Below are 19,065 nucleotides of genomic sequence, written 5' to 3'. Positions count from 1 at the left end.
AATCCTTGGAAAAGACCCTGATGTTGGGAAAGATTGAGGGCACTAGGAGAAGGGGACGTCAGAGGACAAGGTGGTTGGACAGTGTTCTCGAAGCTACGAACATGAGTTTGACCAAACTGCGGGAGGCAGTGCAGGACAGGAGTGCCTGGCGTGCTATGGTCCATGGGGTCACGAAGAGTTGGACACGACTAAACGACTAAACAACAACAACTGCATTTTAATTTTAATGTTGTATTTAATCTTGTTTTTAAGCTGTATTTTAATTAATTGTTTTATATTCGGTGTTAGCCACCCTGACCCCGGTCTTGGCTGGGGAGGGCGGGGTATAAATAAAATTTATTATTATTATTTATATTCATAATGTTTATTTACTTATAATCTATGCCACATTGTTTTCCCAGAAAGACTAAAGCAGACATTAAAGCACCTAGAAGCTTTACCCCACCCACCTTCATTTCTGAATTCATGAACTTTTCAAGGCAAGCATAGTTTATACTACTTCCCTTATCCAAAGTTAATTTCTTTGGCTTTATTGGCATCATAACATCTTCCTGAGCAAGTAGCAGCTTAGTCTCCCGGTCACCCACCCTACTATATTTTTTATTGTTTTTTGGTCTTTAGGAGAATATATTTGATTTCAACAGCATATGACGGCCTCTTTGTAGTAGGATGACTGATCAAGTTCCTGGAGGAAAGGACGGGAAGTGTCTTTGCCTTTGCTTCTTCCGCATCTCAGTTAGGATGTGCTACATTTATCACACATGCCTTTTTTTTAAAAAAAAATGATGGGATAGTAGAATTGCAAATCTTGGAGCAAAAGCACTGAACTCAAGGGAAGTTCTAGTCTCAATATTTGTTCTCACAGTGTCTATGGTAGCCAAGAGTTATTCCGAAGGAATTTCCAGCAAGTGTATGAGGTCATGATAAAACTACAGCAGGAATGCACAGCTTTGAGGCTTGAGTCAAGGAAAGAAGTGAAATGCATGAGAACAAATGGTATCATACCACAGCAAAGACATGAAGTGCAAATGCCACACATACATGCGCACATAGCTTCAGGCACCTGTGTAGATGCAAATGGGGACCGTGGCCTAATCAGGGTTCTCAGATGCAGGGAAAGGGATGGATGACTGCTATGGGAAAGCTGCAGTTGTGGAATGTCTGCCCGACAGAAGAACAAAATAATAGCATGCTGAATCAGGCAAATGAGCCATATAGTCAAGCATCCTGTTCTCACGGTGGCCAAGCAGATGCCTGTGTGAAACCAGGGAGCACAACATAAGCACAGCAGCACAGTCTCCCTTCCCCTGGTTTCCAGCAAATGGTATTCAATTGTCATGCACAAACGAGCCATGCACCCAAGATCAGAACTCAGCCTGCATGCATGTAGACAAAGAGCAGATCAGGTGGTTTGTGTGTTTCTGGAATGCCCCAGTGTCAGACAGCAGGTGGATGTATACATGGATGGATACTCCTCCACAGAAATAATTCCTTGCACATAAAAAGCTAGATTTGAGAAAGACCTCTAGCCTGGCTTCCCCTCCGATATGATAGTGGTGAATTTTATGTTATGTATGGAGGATATATAATTCAATCACCTGCAGTCTGAGGTGGTGCAGCCCAGAAACAGGTTTGGCTCCTTACCTGACGTTTCAGAGAACTGGGCCTCAGTTGCAGCAGCTATCTGTGGGCCAAATGGGCGGATCATGGAGCAATCATATAATGCAGCCTTGGCCAACCTGGAGCCCTTCAGGTGTTTTGGACAACATCCCCATCAGCTGGTTGGGCCTGATGGAAGTTGCAGTCCAAAACACCTGGAGGACACCAGGCTGGCAAAGGCTGATCCATCCAACAGCAACCACTTCCACTTCTGCCTAAATTCTACCCAGACCTGTTCAGTACACATCCTCAGAGTACCACTTTACGGATAAAGCAGCTTACGAAACCTTACAAAAAGACTGACACGGGAACAGCTCTACCAGCAATTATTGAAGGACTTAAAAAATAAATAAACAGAAGAAATCAAATCATATTTAGCAGAACTCGACAAGACTATTTAATGAGGGCATATGGCAGACAAGTAGCATTTGTGTCTCCTGAGCTGTAAGAAGATGGTAGAGGCAATGTTTTTGAGGAACACAATATGTTCTGTTAGCATTTTTAATTGAAGGCAGGCACACAACAAGCTGCATTTCTTTTTCTGTAAATGTAATCTACTTTTTAAAGCCAATATTTTTAACAAGAGGCATCCTTAGTCTGTGCTTACCGGTAGCAGGTGTGGGGGAGATGGGGAACAGAAACTAAAAGCACAAATATTGCACTCTTTATTCTTACACAAATTCGTGGCTGGGGAAATAAAATTTTATACCTAAAACCCTGAGTTGTAACAAAGAAAAGAGACTATGTTCTAATATTCCAAGCTGATTTACAGATTCTGGGAACATGGGATGGGGGGAGACCTTCTAAAGAAAAATAAAACAATGTTGCTAAAATAGGCCCAATTATCTGGGTCACTAAGTACTGTGTATTTCCCCTGTAGCATTTCATAGCAGTTACTGTTGCCAAGGGAGGGTTGATCTTCTCATTATGTATGTTTGTCTTCCACATCAGAGCTAGGCTAGCTGCTTTCTTTCTGTATCCTAGAACTGTAACAGAATTTAAAATTTAAAAAAAGGAATGAACCCCCCCCCCTCACCATTATTACACAAATACCTACAAAGCCGAGGGAGGGACTCTGGCAGGTCATGGGGTCAGTCCTCTAATCATTGATGCACTTGCTCCAGCAGACCCGTCTTTTGTAACTGGGTCAAAGCCAAGACCTCTGCTGAGTATCCTCAGTGAAGAATTAACAAGTGTGACAATTTGCGATCCCTCCCCCCTAAGGCCCCTGGTCCCGTCTGTTTGAATGCTGTAAATAGAGACATCTGGATGGAGGCCTTTCAGCGCAGTAATTGAAAATGAACATGGATCAAGTTCTGGCCTCTTGTATTCATAAATCTTGAGGCTTAATTACATTAAAGGGGAATCTAGGGCCTGGCTCTATGGAGACGGCAGATTCTATTGGGCGCTCCAATCATGAATCTTTAAAATAAGCCGTTTTGCCAGCTCCCCACTCGGCATAGCTGGATGAGGCATTTTTCAGGCAGCGTTGGAAAGCTAGATAAAACTTTTTATTCTCTTTGTGTGTGTGCATTCGCTTAACATTTCTATTAGCTGAAAGTCACAGGCATAAGAAATGAAGCTGGTTAGTTACTTTATGATTCATTCTAAAAGGCCACACAGAAGTTGAAAACAATTATTAGATAAAGAGCCACATTTGCCTTTCTATTAAGAAATTAACTAGGATGCTGCTTATCTTCCAACTACCCTCTTTTAGCTGGGCTGCCACATTTTTCTGAGCCTCATCCTCAAAACAAACACACCTCCATGTGATATGGTTGCCTCCCTCCATTTTTTGTTTGCACCTAAAATGAAATTGGAACACAGGCACTATACATTTAACATCTAGCAAGCTGGTGTATGTACCGCATAATAGTCTGTACTTTGGATACTTGGGCTGCATACATACCATTCATTTAAAGCACACACATACCCCAAGAATCCTGGGAACTTTAGTTTACCCCTCACAGAGCTATAATTCCTAACACTCTTAACTACAGTTCCCAAAATTCTTTGGGGTTGGAAAAGGTACTTCCAATGTATGCTGTGTAAGTACACAGCCCAAGCTTAGGTTATGCAGAAAGAAAGGGGTAAAATATACTTCTCACATAACTCGTAGTTCTGTGATCTGAAGCAAAAAAGCTGGTGCAATACAGTATTCTTAATGCACTCACTGATATCTTCCCCCCAAAAACCATTCCATGTAAAAGCCTTAGAGTTTCATGCAAATTATATCTATTTACTATTAGCTGCTTCCCTCTTCATTCAAGCCCAATGGCTGGGAACTGCAACTAAAGTTTAAAAAGAGGAGTGGGGAAGAAAGGCAGGAAGAGCTCCCAATGTAAGTGGGGAGGGAACTGCCACAGCCTTCTACATCCACATGCTAATGCATTAATAAGCATCAAGGTGTATATTAGAAAAACAACAAGCCATCTATTTGGCTTCCAGAATATAAATAGTGGAGGAAGGGAGAAGAGAAAACCAGGTGTCTATTCATTTATTACATGCATGCATGCATGGATGTCTATTTAGTTATTACATTTGTAAACTGCCAATATAACTGAGTTCCCTGGATAGTTTGCTTATTAAAAACAGAAAACAAAATGCAAACAATTGAAAAGCATTGAAACAAATCATAAATAAATCTAAACAGTAACTATCAACACAAACACAGCAACTAAAAACAATCTAAAGCCAGCAAGGGTTTGTGAAAAGTGCTAAAATAGAAGCAGCCATTATACTTTAAAGATCTGAGAGAATAAAAAGACACTCACCTGGGATCTAAAAGACCATAGTGCAGGCACCCAGCAAGCATCTCTGGAAGGCTACTGGTCTCTTCATCATGCCATGGTGATGAAGATGGTTACCTTTCCACACATCTTTAAATGTATATAGAGCTGAAAGAGGAAGTTGGAAGAGCGACACACTTTCACAATTCTTCCTAAATTCCATGTGCTTTTCAAGGCTCAGATTGGAACCTGAGCAGCTGAAGATGTAACTGAAAAAATGAGAAGGAAATGGTAGACATGGTGGGTGAAAATGGAGAAACCAGAGTGAGGCAGGGGAGGGAAAGTGGGCTGCTGCTGGGGTCAGAAAGAGAGAAAATGGAGTACCACCTTTAACCCTGGACTATTTTGACCCACCACCAGTGCCTTTTTTCTAGAAAAAAGGTGCCAGTACTCACCATGAAGTTGTTACAGTAAGTGCCACACTTTTTAACAACAAAAAAGAGAGGTGTCAGTACTACATACCCTTGAGTACTCCTTGGAAAAAAAGACTGTCCACGACCATCACCCAGGCCATGGCATTAGGCTGCTAGGTTCTGAGTGTCCCTTTTTTCAATTGTGTAACGTTGAAGGGTATGATTTTAAAGTCAGCCACCAAAGTCATAAACACATGATGGAAGTTGTAACAAAGTTATAGTTCTAACCAGAATCAATAGTGAAGGAAGAGCAGAAACAAGGTCACGGGTAAGTGCCCTTCAGATCCGTGACAGACCTTGGGGTCTAAAATTTAAGTGCCACCCTATAAGACACCAAAATTCAGCACCCCTCCCATCTCTCTCACTCCAATCTAAATAATACTTGTGGCATCCTCTGCAGCACCCATGAGGCTCTGTGCCCAGTGCAGCCAAACCAGTTGCACTCTCCTAAACCTGCCTCTGTTCAGATGTTACTAGACTTCCACTGCCACCATCCCCAGTTAACATAGTCAATGATCAGAGATGTCAACTGCAGGAGTGCATCATGTTGGCTAACACTGTGCCTCAGATATGAAAGCCTTGGAAAGGATGGAGCTACGGGCAACATCAGCTGAACCAAAGCAAAAGAAATGTAAGCCAAGGCTACATCATCTCATGTTTCTGTTCTGCACTGCCTAGGCCTGTTGTAGTATCTGTTAGCAGAAGCAAAGGAATCACAGGAAGTGGTCAACCAATGAAAGAGACAATCTCTTTCTAGCCACTTTCTAGGCAAAGCACACAATATCCAGGGGAACCTCGTTGTTTTTGCAAAAGTGCTTGACAAGTGGCCTCTAGGCCAGGCTGAAGTTGATAGGGCCAGGGCAGAGACCTCTGCTGGTCCCATTCCTCTGCCAGGGGACCCTGCCGGGCTTACTTTGCTAGAGTGACAGTAGTCCAAGCTGTGTTGGGCAGCTTGAGTCCTGGACTCCTAGCTATGACTTTATGCCTTGGAAGATTCAGGAGAGATAAAAGAAAGTACTTCTTCACACAGTGGAGAGTTAAACCCTAGAACTCACTCTCATAGGAGGCAGAGATATCTCCTGCAATGCTTTTGCAAGGTTTTTTGCAGATAAAGTCGCTCAGATTCGGAGGGAGGTAGACGCCACCGTGGGAGCAGGGCAGGGGCGGGGGAGTGCTAGAGTGCTGTCTGGTCAAGTTGTGTGGGATCAGTTTCAATCTGTTACCTCCGAGGATGTGGGCAGGCTGCTTGGACGAGTGAAAGCAACCACCTGTCTCCTTGATCCTTGCCCATCCTGGCTTATAAAAGCTAGCCGGGAAGGGCTGGGCGATGGACTTTGCGAGGTGGTGAATGCTTCTCTCTGTGAGGGAGCCTTCCCACAACTGCTGAAAGAGGCAGTTATTAAACTGCTTCTTAAAAAACCATCTTTAGATGCGGCCAATATGGCCAACTATCACCCAGTCTCAAATCTTCCATTCTTGGGAAAGGTGATTGAGCGAGTGGTTGCTGAACAACTCCAGGCACGTCTGGAAGAAGCGGACCATTTGGATCTCTTCCAGTTGGGATTCAGGCCTCATCATGGGACTGAAACTGCCTTGGTCGCACTGGTCGATGATCTCCGGCGGGCTAGGGACAAAGGTGAGAGCTGTTTCCTAGTTCTGCTGGATCTCTCAGCGGCTTTTGACACCATCGACCATAACATCCTTCTGGACCGTCTAGAGGGGTTGGGAGCTGGGGCTGGGCACTGTCATACAGTGGTTCCGCTCCTTCCTCCTGGGCCGTGTTCAGAAAGTGGTGGTGGGGGATGAGTGCTCAGACACCTGGGCTCTCACTTGTGGGGTGCCTCAGGGTTCTGTCCTCTCCCCCATGCTTTTTAACATCTATATGCAGCCGCTGGGAGAGATCATCAGGGGGTTTGGGCTGGGTGTTCATCAGTATGCGGATGATACCCAGCTCTACCTCTCTTTCAAACCAGAACCGGTGAAGGCGGTGAAGGTCCTGTGTGAGTGTCTGGAGGCGGTTGGAGGATGGATGGCGGCTAACAGATTGAGGTTGAATCCTGACAAGACAGAAGTACTGTTTTGGGGGGACAGGGGGAGGGCGGGTGGGGGGGACTCCCTGGTCCTGAATGGGAGAACTGTGCCCTTGAAGGACCAGGTGCGCAGCCTGGGAGTCATTTTGGACTCACAGCTGTCCATGGAGGCACAGGTTAATTCTGTGTCGAGGGCGGCTGTCTACCAGCTCCATCTGGTACGCAGGCTGAGACCCTACCTGCCTGCAGACTGTCTCGCCAGAGTGGTGCATGCTCTGGTTATCTCCTGCTTGGACTACTGCAATGCGCTCTATGTGGGGCTACCTTTGAAGGTGACCCGGAAACCGCAATTAATCCAGAATGCGGCAGCTAGACTGGTGACTGGGAGCAGCCGCCGAGACCACATAACACCGGTCCTAAGAGACCTACATTGGCTCCCAGTACGTTTCCGAGCACAATTCAAAGTGTTGGTGCTGACCTTTAAAGCCCTAAACGGCCTCCGTCCAGTATACCTGAAGAAGCGTCTCCACCCCCATTGTTCAGCCCAGACACTGAGATCCAGCGCCGAGGGCGTTCTGGCGGTTCCCTCACTGCGAGAAGCAAAGCTACAGGGAACCAGGCAGAGGGCCTTCTCGGTAGTGGCGCCCGCCCTGTGGAACGCCCTTCCATTGGAGGTCAGGGAGATGAACAACTACCTGACATTTAGAAAACACCTAAAGGCAGCCCTGTTTAGGGAAGTTTTAAATCTGTGATATTTTAATGTATTTTGGTAATTGTTGGAAGCCGCCTAGAGTGGCGGGGGAAACCCAGCCAGATGGGCGGGGTAATAATAATAATAATAATAATAATAATAATAATAAAGAGATGGTCTTCGACCTGGATGGCCTTAATTACCGGTAGATGGATTAGACAAATTCATGAAGGAGAAGGTTATCAATGGCTACTAGCCATGATAGCTATACATAATGCTTCTGGACACTAGTTGCTGGAGGGGAGAGTGCTCTTGTGCTTAGGTCTCAGTTACCCCGGAGAAAGCCCTATCCCACATATCCTCATTGGCTCTTTCTCACCATAAACTTCTTTCTCTTTTTTCTTTCCTGCTTTTTTAAAAGACACAGGTAGGCACTGTTCATAGGTTTGGATGAACATATGGAGGACAGCGTCCAGAAAATGTAGGCACAGTTCCACTATACAAACACACATCCATGCTATACAAACAAATATGTGAAAATAAGTTATGTGTTTAAAACTTAATGTGATTTGGTTTGAAAGCTTAATTTTGCTAAGGACGTTAACCAGGAAGACAGTCACTACATTAGGACTTCTAACACTAAGCTCCTGTGGGGAAACATGCTTTTAGACTGCCTTAGAAAGGTGTATGGAACGAAGAAAGTTTATACCATGACACAAAATAGGCACAAAAAGAAACAGCAGCCGCCACCAAGGATGTCCAGAGTGAGGAAGAAGACAATTTTCAGAAGTCCTACAGGGGAAGTCCTACAGCAATAATCATTAGATTTTCTGCTGCTTCAAATAGGAAAAAAAAATTGTAAAAGTGATTTTCCAGATCCACCATCCCCCAAATTTTGCATGGCATTCAGGAATTTCTAAAGCTTTCTAAAGCTTTTGTGTACATCCATGTCTTTATACTCCTGTGGAAGCAAACTTGCTTCCTCTCCTGTGGAACCACATCATTTCGGAAAGCCGTCTTCCATTGAGGGGACAATTGTTTTCTATAGAGATGAGAAACAAATACCAATGACCTGGGTCACTTTGCCCCAGCAGGCTTTTGCTGCAGCTTCCTCTGTGCAGCTACAACAAAGTCTGGCAGCAGTCAGCCCTGCCAGCCCACACTGAGCCACCACGGAGAGGCCTGCTATTTACCCTTCCTATTAATCTGTCAGGGTCCTAGTCAAACACGTAAAACAATATGGTGTGTGCATATCTTGATTAGCCATTGCTAAGTAACTGAGGGGAAACATCAGAGAGCGGAGAACCATCCCACATTCTACAACACAGTCTTCTGGGGTATGAAATGTTTGTTCACTTACTTGTCAAATTAGGGGTGGAAGACACCAGTGGGTTTGCTCTCATGGAACCAGCCGCCCAAAATGTCAGCTGCTGTGTCCATGATAGGATGTCATTGCATACCCGCCAACATTTCATATGGAGAGATAGGGACAGGCTTGTAACACCCCCAAATCTTTTACCAGCACACGCACCTCACTATCACACATTGCTGAAGGCTCTTTCCTGCCGGCTGCAGGTTTTATTCATTTACTCTACAGAAGCCTGGGTTCCACTGATTTCAGAGCATGTTGGATCTGCTGGTTAATGGCATACTTGGAAAAACTTAATTCAGAATATACCTCAGCAGAAGCAATATGGAACTTTTGTAAAATCGCATAGAGGCTTCCTATCACATGTGTTTAGGAGGCCACTGTATGAAGTCTGGAGTAGAATCAAAAACTTAATAGAAAGGAGAACTCCAAGGTGGCTGTCGCCAACAGAAATCTTAACAATTAAAAAAACGAACATGGAAACAAATTGGTTATGTTATGAAGACATTCTTGTAGAAGCTGAAGAGGGATGGAAAATCTTATCCTATGAACAACTGAAAGAAAGGGGTGTAGGCTGGTTACAGTACTACCAGATACAGGATTTGTTCAAACGAGATAATAAAAATCACGGATTTGAGAATAAAAAATCTAAATTCCAATTAGAAATATTGGAAGGTAAAGAAAAATTGTTAACTAAAATGTATGACCTCCTCCTAGACTGGAATACGAAAGATGAAGCTACTAAAGAGTGCATGATCAAATGGGCGACAGATCTAGGTTACAACATTAGTATTGATCAATGGCAGAACTTATGGAAACACCAAATTAAATTCACAGCCTGCACTCTTTTAAAAGAAAACATCATGAAAATGATGTTTAGATGGCATCTTACGCCGGTCAAACTTGCAAAAATCAACAAGTCTAACAATAAAAAATGCTGGAAGTGTAACATCAAAGAAGGAGATTATTACCACATGTGGTGGCTTTGTGAAAAGGTAAAAATCTATTGGGAGCAAATTTATAATGAATTAAAAAGATTGTTGTGATACACGTTCCCAAAAAGACCTGAGGAAATGTTATTAGGAATACTAAGTAGAAGTATAAAGAAAGGAGACTACAAACTTTTCATGTACGCCACCACGGCCACAAGAGTTATTCTAGCGCAAAAGTGGAGAACAACGGAAGTGCCAACGATAGAAGACTGGAGAGAGAAGTTGATAGAATATTCAGAGCTAGCGAGGTTAACGGGGAGAATCAGAGATCAAAAACAACAAAAGTTCCAAAAAGAATGGGAAAAAATTATAACTTATAGGAAAGATTATTGTAAAATTTAAGTAAGGAAAAACCAAGGAAAAAAAACAAAAGGGAAAAAGGGAAAACTAGTAGATGGCTATTACAAAATGCAACAAGAGGGCATGTAACCAGGACGTAAGCGTATAGTTAAGAAACTAAAAGGAAAAGGGTATCTGGTAAAACATATAATGGGACGAAATTAATCGGACGGAAATAAAACCGAAAGAGAGAGAGGAGGAAGACGAGTTGGGGAAGGTGGGGTGAAGAGAAAAACATAGAGCAAGAAGGAAAATGCAATAACTTGAGATATAAACCCAGGTTGACAATATGTATAAAATGATAATTTTATATGAGATATGTAAATTGTAAATGGATACCTGTGGGATATTTCCTTTTTTTCTGTGTGATTGGTACAGCTTTTTCTTTCTTTTTATGTGATCCGTTATTGTATACAGTTGTAAAATCAATAAAAAATATGGGGGAAAAAAGAAGCAATATGGAACTTTAGGAAGCTACATTATGCTTCAGTTCACCTAGCTGACTGACAGTGTCTCTCCAGGGTTTCAAGCAAGGTTGATTCCCATCCCTATAACCTAGCTTCAGTTGTCTATGCTCTCATAACCTATAAATTAGATTACTATACTGTAATGCATTACACACAGGGCTGCTTTTGAAGACAGTTCAAAAACTACAACTAGTGCAGAATTCAGCAGCCAGATTGTTGACTGGGATGAGAAGGTCTGAACACAGCACACTGATTTTGTCACAACCACACTGGCTACTGATTAACTTCCCGGCTCAATTCAAAGTGCTAGTATTGACCTCTGAAGCCCTATGATGCTCAAAACTATAATACATCTCCCCATATGAACCAGCCCAAACCTTATGTATAGTGTGATAGAAGACAGCTTCCTATGAGCTGTGACTCAGATTAAGCTCTCATTTCTGTGCAGATTTCACAAGCCATAGTTTAAACAAAAGAGCTAGTAATCTGGTACCCTACTCACTAATATTTTACTCTGTACTAATGCAGTCAACGCAACATTTAAAAACTAAGGGATACTGTTTTATCCTTCATTCATAAAGATGAGAATGGTCAATATGTGCCCTTTGGACTAAAAGATGCTTTTGGACTAAAGCTTCCAACACCCCTGACCACTGCTAATGCTTACTGGGCCTGAAGGGGAGTGTTATAGTTCAATTTCTGGAGGGCACCACATTGCCAATCTCTGACTTAGAGCACACTCTCCCAAATCTGCATGTAATTTCTTATTACAGTACTAAGTTTCCACTATCTGTAGATTTGTAGCCTGGGCAACCTTTATCCTACTCTCCTTAAGAATTCAGGGTGGTATGCAAGACACCTCTCCTTTTATGCTCATAGCACGTCAAAGTGCAAGTAGATAAATAGGTACTGCTACAGCGGGAAGGTAAACGGCGTTTCCGTGTGCTGCTCTGGTTCACCAGAAGCGGCTTTGTCATGCTGGCCACATGACCTGGAAGCTGTACGCCGGCTCCCTCGGCCAATAATGCGAGATGAGCGCCACAACCCCCGAGTCGGTCACGACTGGACCTAATGGTCAGGGGTCCCTTTACCTAACCCTGTGAAGTATGGTAGGCTGAGAATGCCTAGACCAATATCACCAAGTATACTTTGTGGGGATTTGAACCCAGGGCTCATTAGCTTATGTCCCACACACTAACCACTACCCCACAAGGTCTCTCACTTAGGCTTTGCTTCAATTTATTTTATTATTATTTATTGCATTTAGTTGGGGATTGTGACAGATGTATGCTGTATATAATAAGTATCTTTCCATCTCTTGTTTGGACATCATTGAATTCTACTTCAGCTTCTCAAGTAAACATATTTTACGTTTCCTGCAATCTTGAAAGAGCTTGAGATGGCCCCTGGTTAAAACATTTGATTTGCTAACAGTCTGATTCAGAACACTATACTTTAATATAAATAATGCATTGGGGGTTCAATTCATTATTTGTTTAAAGCTGGAGTTAAAAACTCCTGCTGATTTCAATGAGCTTCAGATCAGATATTTTGTGAAAACCTATCTGTATAATCCCTTCCTTTATGACCTTCATAAATTGAGGATTCTCCTTCAAGACAATCCTAAACAGCATGATTTTACTCTGGGAACCAGTGCCCTGAATCACAGCTTTTAAAATCCATATAATAGTCCAAACCGGACCCCATACCATGCTAAATTACAACATCTGTTTCCATGCTAAATTTCCCTTTATTTCCCCTTTATTTCTAATGCTACCAACCTCAGTGACATGATATAAAACCTTACCCTGCCCCAGAAGAGTGAAAATAAACCTGATCTCAATAGAAAGCATTCTAGCTGTGCAAATGGTAAAGAAGATTATGTGTGCTTTCATGAATATATGAAGCAGCATCAAATCATATTTCTTTATTACAATTATTTAACCATTTCTCACAATCTAATAACATGTTTGAAAGAAATTTGTTTGAAATTATTACATGGAAACCTGATATTTATCCTTATGTATCTACCTTCTGAAACAATAGTAGTTCAACCCATTTTTGGTCTAGATAGGGGTGGGAAAACTGTGACACTCCAAATGCTGCTGGCTGGACTGCAACTCCCATCACCCCTGACTTTTGGATCACAGAATCATAGAATTGTAGAGTTGAAAGGGATCCCAAGGGTCATCTAGTCCAACCCCCTGCAATGCAGGAATCTCAACCAAAGCATCCATGACAGATGGCCACCCAACCTCTGCTTAAAAACCTCCAATGAAGGGAGTCTGTTCCACTGTTGAACAGTTCTTACTATCAGAAAGTTCTTCCTGATGTTTATTTGGACTCTCCTTTCTTGTAACTTGCAGCCATTGGTTCAAGTCCTACCCTCCAGAGCAGGAGAAAACAAGCTTGCTCCATCTTCCATGTGACAGGCTTCTCTTTTCCAGGCTAAACATACCCATAAAGCTTGGTTGCTAGTACTGGTCATACTGGCTGGGGCTGATGGGAGCTGGAGTCCAACACTATGTGGAGGGTCATAGTTTTCCCACCCTGGCATTAGAACAAAGGAATCCCTTGCAGATTACAGCAGTGCGTGGAGACCAATAATCAGGCCATGCATCCATGGCAGTGACCAGAGGAGGAACGACTGCTGTGAGGAGCTCAGAGAGAAGAAACACCATGGTGCACCTGCAACAGCACAACCAGACACATTCCTCTGACCCAGCTGCAGCAAAACATCTCTCTCCCATATGTTTCTCCCCTTCATTCCCTACCACCACCAGCACTGGGCGGCGGAAAATGGGTAGCTGTACAGATTCGGCACTGGGTGGACACAAGAATTAAGTCGGTGATACTTTACAAAAGTAAAGATGTGATACTGCTCTAACTTTGCATATTAGTTATGCAACTACATCAAATCTATCTGAATCTGGATTTTCTGTATTCCTAATTTTATCTGTCCAAAAAGAACTTATTATAGCAATAAGTCCTTTTTTTAAAAAAAATTGCAGAAATATATGCTCTGTTCTCCCTGCTTACTTTGAGGTGCGTCTCACTCATTTTTTCAAGTGAATATACTTCTAGATATGAATACATCGGAACTGATGCCTAGCAGTGCAGTCCCTTATACATCTACTCAGAAGTAAGCACCACTGAACTTATTGACAAATATGTTTATTACACCCAAACAGTGCAATGCTATGCATGTTTATTCAGAAGCACCACTGAGATCAATGAAATTTCCTTCCTAGTAAGGGTGCCTCTGTATATGTATTTCTTTTAAAAACCAGTCTTTTCCATGCAATAGTCTAGTAGTGTTTGTGGTTTATGCTGCAAAATTCTTCAGTCTACAAAGACTGCTAGGCACTTGTGGCTAGGCCTAGTTGTAAATAATAAAACAAAGCACAACACAGAGAAAATGTTTTCAAATGGCATGAAAGCATCCTATCTTTTGAAATACCTTTGCAGAACAAAACTTTTGCCATCACTTTAAATTACCCTCTGCTTCTTGTACTGCTGTCCATTACTGAAGTTCATAAAAGACTAACTTAAGGAGCATTTTAAAGCTAAAAGCTCTGTTGTGCTCAGAAGAGAGAGGCTGCATACACTGACCCTCTATTTATTTATTTATTTATTTATTTATTTATGTTTGTCTCGCCCAGATCCTTCTTTGTCAACCACAGGTGTTTAGGAGTGCATAATGCTCCAAATGCATCAGAAAAGAGGTTATTGTGAAAGACCTTTTCTTTTCCACTTCTCCTAAAACTACTCGCAAAGTGTTACATGTGTTATACCGGTCACAATAAACATCAAGGAACAAGCAGTCCTCTGTAAGCTGGCCCAGCAGCTCCACTATGACATTAGTTGAGACAGCTTTGTGACCCTGCATTGTCTGGCCTTTATTCACAGAACCTGTTTCTTTTCATTTCTTTCTTGCATGTGTGTATGGGGAGGGGGTGCACACACACACACACATTTCACCCTTTGGGGGGAATAAAAGGCCTTTGGGGCATTTTTATTTACTGTAAAATGGACTGGGGGAAGGGAGAGTAAATTTATCTTAAAAGCTATACAGCAACTACTTGTGAAAACACTAGAAGCAGCTACTGTAGTTACAGTTTCCAGAACCACCTGCAAACAAGTGCAGACACCGTAGCAAACTGTGCCCTTGGGTTTTGTCACTGTTGTTTTCAGACTATTTCTTTAAAAAAAAATTCTTCTCTCTTGTCTTAGCGCAAGGCTTGCGGTGAATTTATGTGACAGCTATGAAAGTAGGACGCAAAATTGTGAACAAGAGCTAACCATTTTTCAAGCTTTCCTTGTTGGTATCACCACAATTTGCTACACAGCAGTGAATACTGAGTCAGTCCTGATAAATGGCTGAGAAGGAGGGAAAGACTGTACAGTCGGAGCGCCTCCAGATATCCCTCATAAGCATCCAGACTTGAATAAAGTGATTGGGGGCAGGGAGATAATCTATAGGGCCATTTTCCTTTCCTTTCTTCTATCTCAAGGAGGGCATGTTTTAACAAAGAAATATTTGGTTCAATGGATTGGGTCTGAGGGCCAAAATAGATGAGACAGATGTGTGTGAATGCATCTCGCTCTTTAGCCTTTTGCAAACTGAAGCAATGTGGGGTTCCCATTTGGATTGGGATTATGGTGCACATAGAGAGGTCTTAACACATTCCCCGTGCCATTTTCCCAATGAAAATCCCAAACATACACACAATCTAGTGTTATGAAAACTCAATAAGTATAACAGGGCAAATAACAAGAAAATGCAACAGAGGAAAAGGAATAGCCCTCCTACCATCATGCCCCCACCCAAGGCTGCGATTTGCAGCAATTTGAAGACTTGCAATTTGCCGGCACACAGGCACACAACCTTCCATTGGAATCAAACTACCTGGAATAACTCAGGAAAGTCTACACAGGAAGTTGCCTTGAACAGTTGAATATGAATTCCCATAATAAATAAAATACACAGAGCTATGCCAGTTTTGCTCCCGATCTTGTGTCCCTAGGAACCCTGTGCCACTCTCTGAGACACTGCAAAGGATCATGAGACACCGCACTCAAATTTTGCCATGATGCCACTCATGGTGGCAAAATGTCTTGAGCCAGTCATGAGAAAGAGGGTTTATAGATTGCCAAAGCAGCAGCATTAAAAAGCAATATGGGATGAAAGAAAAGCTAACACCAGATGAGGAAAAAGCTGGGTCAGCCTTATTATTAGACACAGACCTGAATCATGTGTGCTGTTAAGCCAAACAATGGTTCGTCAGAAACAAGCATGTGGGTTCCTAGAGATATGTGGCTGCTTTGCTCCCCTCCTAGACCTCTTACTGTTGTGCTGCTATGAGCTTAGTGCTTAAAGACCCGAACTGTGGTCTAAGAGTGTTTCATTCAGGTGGTCCATGGCCTGTCTGTAAAAATAAAATTTAAAATTGTATAGCACCTTTTGCAGCACATTATAGTTGGTAAAACAGGCAGAAAAATCCTTAAGAGCCAAAGCCCTCAGCAATTTCCAAGCAGTCTATGGCAAAAAAAAGGTTGGGGGACTTGGGGCTTATGCACACTTCTGCTTGTCCTGTGCTTAGAAAGCATGGTTTTATGTTTGTTCCATTCTTTCTAGGCATGTGTCTCAGCAGTTTTGCCTTTGCTCCGCCATTTTCCCCTGGAAAACATGCTCTTTAGCACTAAATTGGAACAAACGGTAATCCGCAGAAAATGTGATTGCTGTTTGTTCCACTTCAGCACTAAACCATGGGGGAAAGCGGTGGGACAAAGATGAGCCCTCAGTGTGTCATCCAACAAAGCACAAGGTTGAGCCAAAGTTTGGCATGGGGAGATAAAGTATGAGACTGTTTTTGGATGACATGTGAAGCCAAACTATGCCTTAGTTTGCAGAAGCAGAGGAGGGAGGACAAAGTGGCCATGATCTCCTCTCCAGATATACCTTTCACACTTAGCCATGTTTTGGCTCAGCTTTTATGAACCACGCCAGAATACGACAGACACCTTAGGAAGCTAACTTGGGGTGTCATGAAAGTGCAGCAAATGGTTAGCTATTTGATTTAAGGATTTGATTAAGTAAGGAGAGCTGCCGAAATAATTTGGCCAGTCCTGAGTACCATGACATCAACAGGGGTCATGAGAATAGACACAATTTTTGTTAGGGGGGCAGAATCTCAGATTTGTATTGCTTTGTATTGATTTAGGGGGAGCAGCTGCACCCATGACAGGGGTGAGGTTTTCTATTTGCTACTCTATCTCAAGCAGCAAAATGTATGACGGCCTCCCCTCCCACTTTTTCACAAGTGTGGTTTTATGTGATGGAATGAAAGGGTGCCTCCAAGTGTCTGACTTTCTTCTCCTTACCTCAAGGGCATCAAATCCTTAACGGAACAGAAGTTGCCCTGATCAGTTGCTTCGAAATTTCCTTAGGCTGTGGGAAGCGAGGAATACATCCATTAAACCAGGCATGGGTAACCTTGGCTCTCCAGATGTTTTGGAACTACAACTCCCATGATCCCTAGCTAACAGGGCCAGTGGTCAGGGATCATGGGAGTTGTAGTTCCAAAACATCTGGAGAGCCAAGGTTGCCTATGCCTGCATTAAACTGTGAAGCCAACCCCGCCATTAGGCAGAAACCGAGGCTGCATACACACTGCACACCCAAAGCACATGACCTTCTCCCCTCTCTCCAAGAATTTTGGGAACTGTAGTTTGCCCCTCTCATAGCCACCACCCCAGCACCCCATTAACAAACTACTTTAGATGTATGGTGTGCAGTGCCGGATTTACGTATAAGCTAAACAAGCTATAGTTTAGGGCCCCACTCTCTTGGGCGCCCCCCAAAAAATTAAAGGGGAAAAAACTGGATGTACATTTCCAAAATATAAGATAAAAAACAAATAAAATAAAACCTACATACAGCAACAGTGTTTGGTGTTGTGTAGGCTCCTATGATGCAAGTAATGGGCCTCACCTGCTAGCCTGCTCCCTAAAATATCACAGGTTTGCTCATTTCTATATATAGTGTGCCTACATTCTGCATGGACTGGTTGCATGGCAACATGTTGCAAATGGCTTTAGATACCTATTAGGTCCATCAATTACCATATAGCATATATTCAACACAAAAAAAACTGCCACGATTTGTTGTTGACAAAGGACAGCTGGACATATAAAGGGCCCCATTACCTTCAGTAGCTGAGGGCCTCATCAAACCTAAATCCGGCCCTGATGGTGTGTGGACAGTTGATTTTGGGGAGCCATGAAAGGACAGTGCCTTGCCATTGAACCGTTGTGGCGTTTTCCCCTGTCAGGATGGGGAATACAGTAAGTATTTTGTGGGGCGTTTATGCCTCAGGAGCCTAAAAGACTTTTAGAAGACATCTGGTTGCCTCCAGATGTTTAATGTTTAAGAGATTATTGTATTTTAATATTCTGTTGGAAGCCGCCCAGAGTGGGCGGGGTATAAATAATAAATTTATTATTATTATTATTATTATTATTATTATTATTATTATTATTATTATTATTATTAGCCGGCCTTGGGCTGTAGGCAAAGAGGAGGGAAGGAAGGAAGCGCGCCATTTGCAGCTCCTCTTGAGGCAGCCCTTCAAGGCCTTGCCCAAGGGGGAGGCGGAGCAGCGTCGCCCTGTGTGCCAGAGGCAGGCCCGGCAGCGGTGGGAAGGAGGGAGCTCGAGTGAGAGAAAACGTCCCGAGCCCTGACGCTGCATCCGAAGAATAGGAAAGGAGCAATATGATCAATATGGTTTCTTTGTTGGGCCTCGCTTACCTCGGCGGGAGACCATCTGCTCCCTGTCAATGGATCACCTGCTTGTCTGGCTTGTTGGCCGGGCAACCGGTGGGTGGAGGGAGATTAAGCGGGAGCGGCCGGGGAAGGGCCTGTTTTTTGTTTCCCTCTCGCGCTGCGAGGAGGGCGGGGAGGGGGGGGGGAGAAGGCCGGGCTCGGCTGGAAGCAGAAGCCGGCTGCGCTCTCGCCTTGCTCCTGCCTCGCCGTCAAAGGCCGCGAAGCTCGCAGGGCGCCGCCAGGGATGCTTTTGCCCATTTCTCAGGGTGGAGATGCCGAGGGTCAGCCCCGCAAACCCTTCTTCTGCTTCTGCTGAAATGCTGAAAGGAGAGCGGGGGGGGGGGGTCGGTGGAAGAAAGGGCCCACTATATTGCACCACCGCACAATAAACCGATAGTCAAAAAAATTGTGGGTTTGCTCCTCCAGGGGCCTCGCTTGGAGGGGTGGCGTGGTGAGGGAGGGGTTTGACAAAGGGGATCGCATCTCTCCTG

At 43.4% G+C, this 19,065-nt stretch overlaps 1 long non-coding RNA gene across 1 annotated transcript in view; it reads right to left on the bottom strand.

The window, feature by feature from the left end:
• The window catches only part of LOC132592769 (uncharacterized), a 64,243-nt gene extending 45,579 nt beyond the window's left edge, over window positions 1-18,664 (bottom strand). The window contains exons 1-2 of the long non-coding RNA XR_009558283.1: window positions 18,560-18,664; window positions 4,434-4,657 (exon numbers count right to left, since the gene is read on the bottom strand). This is a non-coding gene — a long non-coding RNA (uncharacterized LOC132592769). The remainder of the gene's footprint in view (window positions 1-4,433; window positions 4,658-18,559) is intronic.
• Window positions 18,665-19,065: the final 401 nt, after the last annotated feature.

Source organism: Zootoca vivipara, chromosome 10 (genome assembly GCF_963506605.1).
Source record: "Zootoca vivipara chromosome 10, rZooViv1.1, whole genome shotgun sequence".
Lineage (NCBI taxonomy): Eukaryota > Metazoa > Chordata > Lepidosauria > Squamata > Lacertidae > Zootoca > Zootoca vivipara.
The sequence above is the reverse complement of the archived record's forward strand: the minus strand, read 5'-3'. Positions and strand labels throughout refer to the sequence as shown.